Source organism: Prionailurus viverrinus, chromosome C2, assembly GCF_022837055.1.
Source record: "Prionailurus viverrinus isolate Anna chromosome C2, UM_Priviv_1.0, whole genome shotgun sequence".
Classification (NCBI taxonomy): Eukaryota; Metazoa; Chordata; class Mammalia; order Carnivora; family Felidae; genus Prionailurus; species Prionailurus viverrinus.
In genome coordinates, this window is record NC_062569.1 from 151,735,453 (window position 1) to 151,743,209 (window position 7,757).

Consider the following 7,757-nt stretch of genomic DNA (forward strand, 5'->3'; position numbering starts at 1 on the left):
CATGTAGTTGCAAATGGCAAGATTTCATTCTTTTTGATTACCGAGTAATACTCCATTGTATATACATCCCACATCTTCTTTATCCATTCGTCCATCGATGGACATTTGGGCTCTTTCCATACTTTGGTTATTGTCGATAGTGCTGCTATAAACATGGGGGTGCATGTGTCCCTTCGAAACAGCACACTTGTATCCCTTGGATAAATGCCTAGTAGTGCAGTTGCTGGGTCGTAGGATAGTTCTATTTTTAGTTTTTTGAGGAACCTCCATACTGTTTTCCAGAGTGGCTGCACCAGCTTGCATTCCCAGCTATCCCAAGTTTGAAGCTCCGGACAGGGGGGCACTGTACCTGGAGGAGTGGGCAGAGCAATCTCCTATTCTATCTACCTGTTTCTAAAATTCTTTTAATGCATTGTCCTTGGATAGAGGACGTATCAGATATGAAACTGATAAGAACAGATCCTCCATTTGATCTTAGCCAAAAGGCTGAAAATAAAGCTAAAGCTGTTTTTTTTTTAAAAGAAACAAAAAGAAATGGTTCTTTCAGGACCAGCCCAAGACTACTTTATACAACCAGCTTGCCTTGCCTATAATTTCATGGTAGCCATCATACATTCGCATGGGGGAGACTCTCTCCCGAGGAGGGCACTTTGACGTGTAAATCTAGATGATGTTATATCAAATCGAGCTTGGTGACATTTCAAAAATTAGAATTGACAATTTCTATATAAACATGCTTGTTATTATATTAGCCAACCAATGCCATGTTCAAGAGTGTTAATACATTAAATTGAGAGAGGCAAAGAAACCACTTCCCTCATCTGGGGAGATGTGACATGACTCGGAGAATGGGAGAGTTTGGGGGAGCTTTTCTTGAACCAGGCAGCTGTTTAGGGCAGCTCCTGGGGCAGGAGGAGAGGTATTTAGGGTGTAGACTTGAATGCCTCCACTGACAACTGCAGTATGCTGGCTCCACACATCTCCATCACCACAGAAATGTAGGGAAATTATATTAGGAAAATTCATCTTGCTTAAAGGCATGGGAATGAATGGAAAATTCTGGGGCCAACTTGACTAATGTTTCTGTCCACAGCAAGTGGTGCTCAAACTTGGGTGTGCATTAAAACCTCCTGACTTGTTACAAAGGCAGATTCCCAGGCCAGGCCCATTCAAGACCAAATTGAATGTCTGGGAACAATGGCCAGAGTCTGAATCTTGCAGGAGCCTCCGAGGTGATTTATGCTGCTGATCCTCAAAACACAGATGAAGGAACACTGAATAAAGAAGAGAGAAAGGAGGGAGAGGGAAGGAAAGCAAGTAAGAAAGAAATAGAAAAAAGGAAAGAAAGGAGGGAGGGAGGGAGAGAGGGAGGGAGGGAGGAAGGAAGGAAAGAGAAAGCAAGAAAGCAAGCAAGCAAACAAGAAAGAGTAAGGAGTAAGTAGGACTCAATGAAAGTGATGAAGATACCTAGCCAGTTCTTGCGTTAAGCACCTCAGCTGAGTTTAGTCTTTGGTTCTTTCCAAACCTCTTTGTCTCATATCCACATCTCATAGTGTGCCTTCCTCTTTACCTGCCTCTTAGCCTTGCTCTCAGGTAGAGGAGTCCCCCTGTGATGGTCGGAGGGCCTAGTTTGAAAGGGTTTTCTCTTGCAACTTCCCAGCCCCCACCCACCATGGGACATGACCCAGCTAGAGGTAGACGAAACCTTCACTCACTGGCTTGTAGGGTGGTTCTCACTCTGGGATCACTGTTGAGGGGGAGAGAAGCACAGTGTTGGTTGAATTTGACAACCCAGCCCAGGACGGAACCTCTTCGCTCGTGAGGACACCTGTCCACTTTTGCATAAGGAAGGAGGAATGCCTTCCTGTCTGTGAGACCCTGCACACGGTGATCCACCGTTGATTCCTTAGCTCCAGAGACGCTTCTGCTCCCGGTTTTCCTCGATAACAACCCAGTCCGTGAGCAATGGCCCTTGGTTTTCTCTGGGAGATTCGCCTCCCCACCAGACCATGGGGAAACTTTGGCAGCCATGTTTGTGACATGTGACACTCCCCCCATCAGTCACTGCCGACCGGACCCAGGGTGGACACCTGACCCACATTGGCCCAATCGGAGCCGGTTTTCCTGGAAACTTGCAATTATTACTAAGATATTCCCATCCCAGTTTTGTTTGGTTTCTCATACAGAGAAAGAGAGAAAATTCGGGGGCTTTCACACAGCTGTTTTTCCAGTCAAGAGGAATGAAATATAGGTGAGAGAGAGAGAGAGGAGAGTTGTCTGGTGCAGAGGGTCCCTCTGGCGTGCCTCCACCCCAGTTCTCGGTTCAGATCCCTTCTGAGCCCCTGCTGATTTCCTGTACTTCCCTTCCATCAGACTCTCCAGTATCATCGAAATGAAGAGTTTCACTGGGGCGCCTGAGTGGCTCACTAGGTTGAGCGTCCGACTTCGGCCCAGGTCATGATCTCAAGATTCGTGAGTTCAGTCCCCACATTGGGTTCACTACTGTCAGCACAGAGCCTACTTCAGATCCACTATCCCCCCTCTCTGCCCCTCCCCTTATAGTGCACTCTCTCTCAAAAATGAATAGAACATTTAGAAAGGAAGAAAAGAGCCTCTTATGGTTGTTTATTCCAGCTCTGACCTGCAGTCAGAGTCCTCACTAATCCAGGTAAGATCACATTTCCCTTTGCCTATCTCTGTCCTGCTTTAACTCTCGAATCCCTTCCTTCCAGAGACAGGAAGGCAGACCACAATGTCTTCCTTACGGTACAAAATGAGAGCTTTCAAAAACCCAGTTTGGTTTGAATTACTATCTATAATGTGATACGCCGCCTGTATTTGAAATTATACAATCATTATTAATTTTTAGGTGCAAAATGGAACTATAGATTTATTTTATTAAAAAAAAATTCTTGGGGCGCCTGACTGGCTCAGTTGGTGGTGCACGTAATTCTTGATCTCAGGGTTGTGGGTTTGAGTCTCACATTGGGTGTAGAGATCATTTAAAAATAAAGTCTTAAAAAAGAAAAGAAAAGAAAAAGGAAATAAGAATCTCTGTCAGGGCGCCTGGCTGGCTCATCAGAAGAACACACACTCTTGATCTCAGGGTGGTGAATCAGGGCCTCTACACTGGGCGTAGAGATTACTTACTTACTTACTTAATTGATTAAATAAAAAAGAATCTGAATCCTTGTCATTTAGAGTTACATATTGAAATATTTACGCCTGAAATGATACGATGTCAGGATTTGCTTCTGAACAATACTGGAAGGCAGGAAGTGGGTGAGGGCATAGATGAAACAAGGTTGACCTTGAGCTGATAACTGTTGAATCTAGGTGACTTGGGTTCATTGTGCTAGTCTGTCTACTTTTGCATATATTTCAATTTTTCCATAATAAGAAACTCTAAAAATAAGGATGGAAATTTTTTCAGGGGAATACCTCTGAAAGAACACGAAACTATCGACACTCAAAAGTAAGAAGAAACTTCTTAAATTAGCGATCTTAAAAGTAAGCCTCCAAAGGCAGTCACCTCTCACGGGAATGGGTCTTGTGCAGCATGTAACTAGCGTGTGAATAAAAACATGCCGGCTGCGGATGACCCCCCTTCCTTTGAATGAAAATAACATCTCAGAGCTTGTGTTCAACTCCTCTCTGATGCAATCCAAAATAAAATATGCTAAGATCTATAGCTGTCTTTCAAATTTAAACAAACCACATTTAACTATATACTTAGTAGTGTTTTTTGTTTTGTTTTTAAATGTTTGTTTCTTTATTTTGAGAGAGAGAGAGAGAGAGAGAGAGAGAGTGTGTGTGTGTGTGTGTGTGTGTGTGTGACTATGGGGGAGGAAGGAGAGAGAGAGAGAATCCCAAGCAGCCTCTGTGCTGTCATCACAGAGCCCGACACAGGGCTCGAACTCACGAGCGGTGAGATCATGACCTGAGCCAAAATCAAGAGTCAGAGGATCACCTGATGGAGCCCCCCAGGCGCCCCTGTACTACGTAGCTTTTTGTGTGTCCCCCTGTGCAGAGGCCATGCTAATCTTGCCTGTATTGTTCCAATTTTAGTATTTGTGCTGCCACAGCGAGCACAATATACTTAGTAGCTTTTATTTTATTAAAAATTATTTGGTGAATTTAAGGGTGAGAAACATTGCTCTAAGTAGAACGTTTTCCAAATAGGTTGAAAGCATGCGTGTCAGAAAATAAAGCATCTTGAGAGTTCTCCAACGTCTCCAAAAAGCTCACTGTATCTGTGCGTACCTTCTTATTTAGAGGAGCGAGTAGGAGGGAGGAGGAGGGAGGGTGCCTGTTGAGTATTCCAGGGTGTCTGATGATTCTTTATATATTCATTATGGTTAAGAGTGGGTTTTGTGGGGGGGGGGTTGGATCCGAGGAGGAATATTTAGTTTTCCTTTTGAGTGTGGCTGTCCATTTCACCTCCAGGCCTACCCGTTTTCAAGGTGGCCAAAGTATTGTCTGTCGGAGGACCCAAGGAGACCATCCGCTCCTTGCCTGACCCATTGCTGTCTCGATTTCACGGTTACTCTCACACCGTGGACACATTTGAGGGCCCACCTCGAGACCAGGAGTCTTCAGTTTCCTTTTTTGGTGTCTGAACGTCCATTCCTTTCACAGCACAACTTCTCAGATTGAGGGAGGGGTTTCCTTTGATTGGACTTTGCAACACTGCCCTCCTGACTGGTCTTTCCACGGTAGGCTTTTGCTCTCGTATGACACATGTGTACTCAAAACAACGTATTCTACCGTCTAAGTTCGGGCTCCTCTGCTTCCAAAGACTAAAGACCCGCTCTCTATCTCATGGAAACAGGAGGTCATAGTAAGGACATTTTTTTCATCAAAATGCGTCAAGACTAAAAAAAAAAAACAACGAACAAAAACTATTTCTCCCTTCAAGAACCTAATGACCCCCTTAGTTACATCTCAGGTGTTCGTGAATTAAATGGCACTAAAACGTTAGAATTACAAGGACAGCATTTAAAAATCTTTTTGTCATGAAATATTTACGCCATGAGAAAATAAAGCAAATATTATAGCCGAGTCAATAAACCAATTAATAGTTGACATCACTTTTCCATGGAGCCGTATTCCTTTATAGACAAGGTTGTATTAATAAGAAGTAAAACCTAGATCAGGCCCTCCATCACTTCTCATCCCCAACCCAAGGTAAATGTCAGTTAAGTTGCAGATTTCAGACCTTAAAAGAATGTTTTAAGGAAATTCAAATATTCAAAATATTTAAGTATGTTAAATATTTAACTGTATTTAAATTTTCATCTAGCTATTCAACAAAGGAGTTTAAATATTGTAAAGAAAAACAGAAAGGCTTGGGGTGCCTGGGTGGCTCAGTCGGTGAAGTGTCAGACTCTTGGTTTTGGTTCAGGTCATGACCTCACAGTTTCATGGGTTCGAGCCCCCTCTCGGGCTCCACACTGAGAGCATGGAGACTGCTTGGGATTCTTCTCTCTCTCCCTCTCTCTCTATCCCTTCCCCACTCGTGTTGTTTCTCTCTCAAAATAAATAAATAAACTTTTAAAAAAAGGAAAGAAAAATAGAAAGGCTTTTCAAACCATAATTTCTTCTATGGGTTGTATTTCTATAGATGTAACTGGCTGTGAAACAAAGTCTAATACAGTTATACATAATATAATTGTTTGAGACTAACACGGTAAAAGGTAAAATTGCTCAAGGTCAGACGTAAGAAACATTTTGTGGCACCTATTTTAGCATGTTCAGACAATAACTTCAGATATTAAATCAATGGCTTTGAATATTTTGGCCTAGGACCCTCAGAAAGAAATACTTTTTAAATTTTTTTAAACTTTATTTATTTTGAGAGAGAGAGAGCAAGCAGGGGAGAGGCAGAGAGAAGTAGAGAGAAAGAATCCCAAGCAGGCTCTGTGCTATCAGTGCAGAGCCAGATGTGGGGCTCGAACTCACAAACCGTGAGATCATGACTTGAGCAAAATCCAGACCAGATGCTGAACCGACTGAGCCGCCCAGGTGCCCCTTGACTTTCTTAATAACTTTCTTGGGAGCACAAAAGTTTTGAATTTTGATGAAGTCCAATCTCTCTGTTTTTTCTTTTGTTGTTTGTACTTGTGGTGTCATATCTAAGAATTCATTGCCAAATCCAAGGTCATGAAGATTTTCTTACTCCTATGTTTTCTTCTAGATGTTTCATACTTTAGCTTCTACATTCAGGTCTTTGATCCATTTTGAGCTAATTTTGGTATCTGGTGTAAGGCAGGGCTCTAACTTCGTTCTTTTCTATGTGGCTGTCTAGAGTCCCAGCACCATTTGTTGAAAAGACCACTCTTTCCTCAGCCAATTGTCTTGGCCCTCTTATGCCAACTGACCACACATGTATGGGTCTATTTCTTTTTTTTTGTTTTGTTTTTTATTTTGTTTTGTTTTAACTGTATAATTTTTTTTTTTTGCTTTAGTATTGTAAAGCCTTAACATTAGAAACATACCAAACCAAAAACAAGCAAAAATATTCCCGAGTAGAGTAGTTTGGGACACACGTTTATAAACATGTATAATTGTATGGGTTTCTTTCTTTTTTTTTTTTTAATTTTTTTTTAACGTTTATTTACTTTTTGAGACAGAGAGAGACAGAGCATGAACGGGGGAGGGTCAGAGAGAGAGAGGGAGACACAGAATTCGAAACAGGCTCCAGGCTCTGAGCTGTCAGCACAGAGCCCGACGCGGGGTTCGAACTCATGAACCGTGAGATCATGACCTGAGGTGAAATCGGACGCTTAACTGACTGAGCCACCCAGGCACCCCTGTATGGGTTTATTTCTAAGCCTACTATAGACTGCTCCATCTAGCAATAGCAGAATACACATTTTTCTCAAGCTCACATGGAACATTCACTAAGATAGACCATGTTCTGGGCCATAAAACAGACCTCAACCAATTTAAAAGAATAGAAATCATACAAAGCGTCCTCTCAGGCCACAGTGGAATTAAACTAGAAATCAACGAAAGAAAGATAACTGGAAAATCCTAAACTATCTGGGCATTACACAACACATTTCTTTTTATTTTTTTTTTTTTGTTTATTTTTTAGAGAGAGAGAGAGAGAGAGAGAGAGAGGGAGGGAGGGGCAGAGGGAGAGAGGGAGACACAGCAAACAACACATTTCTAAACACATGGGTTAAAGAAGAAATTCTCAAGAGAAATTTTAGAATATTTTATTTCAACGTTTATTTTTATTTTTTGGGGGGACAGAGAGAGACAGAGCATGAACGGGGGAGGGGCAGAGAGAGAGGGAGACACAGAATCGGAAACAGGCTCCAGGCTCTGAGCCATCAACCCAGAGCCTGACGTGGGGCTCGAACTCACCGAGAGATCGTGACCTGGCTGAAGTCGCGGACGCTTAACCGACTACGCCACCCAGGCGCCCCTAGAATATTTTAAACTGAATAAAAATGAAAATACAACTTATCATGGGGCTCCTGGGTCCTGGTCATGATCTCTCGGTTCATGGGTTTAAGCCCCGCATCAGGCTCTGTGCTAACAGCTCAGAGCCGGGAGCCTGCTTCAGATTCTGTCTCTGTCTCTCTCTGCCCCTTCCCCACTCACAAACTGGCTGTCTGTCTTTCTCTCTCTAATACAAACATTGAAAAAAAAAAAATGAATACAACTGACCAAACTCTAGCCAAGCCAACCAAGAAAAAAAGACACAAGTTACTAGTGTTAGAAATGAAAGAGGGAGACTTAACACT

At 42.6% G+C, this 7,757-nt stretch overlaps 2 pseudogenes; both read right to left on the bottom strand.

Annotated features, from left to right (window-relative positions):
• Positions 1–318: 318 nt before the first annotated feature.
• On the bottom strand, positions 319–498 carry LOC125175909 (uncharacterized; annotated as a pseudogene).
• A 3,509-nt stretch (positions 499–4,007) lies between these two features.
• On the bottom strand, positions 4,008–4,092 carry LOC125175854 (uncharacterized; annotated as a pseudogene).
• Between the last annotated feature and the right edge of the window lie 3,665 nt (positions 4,093–7,757).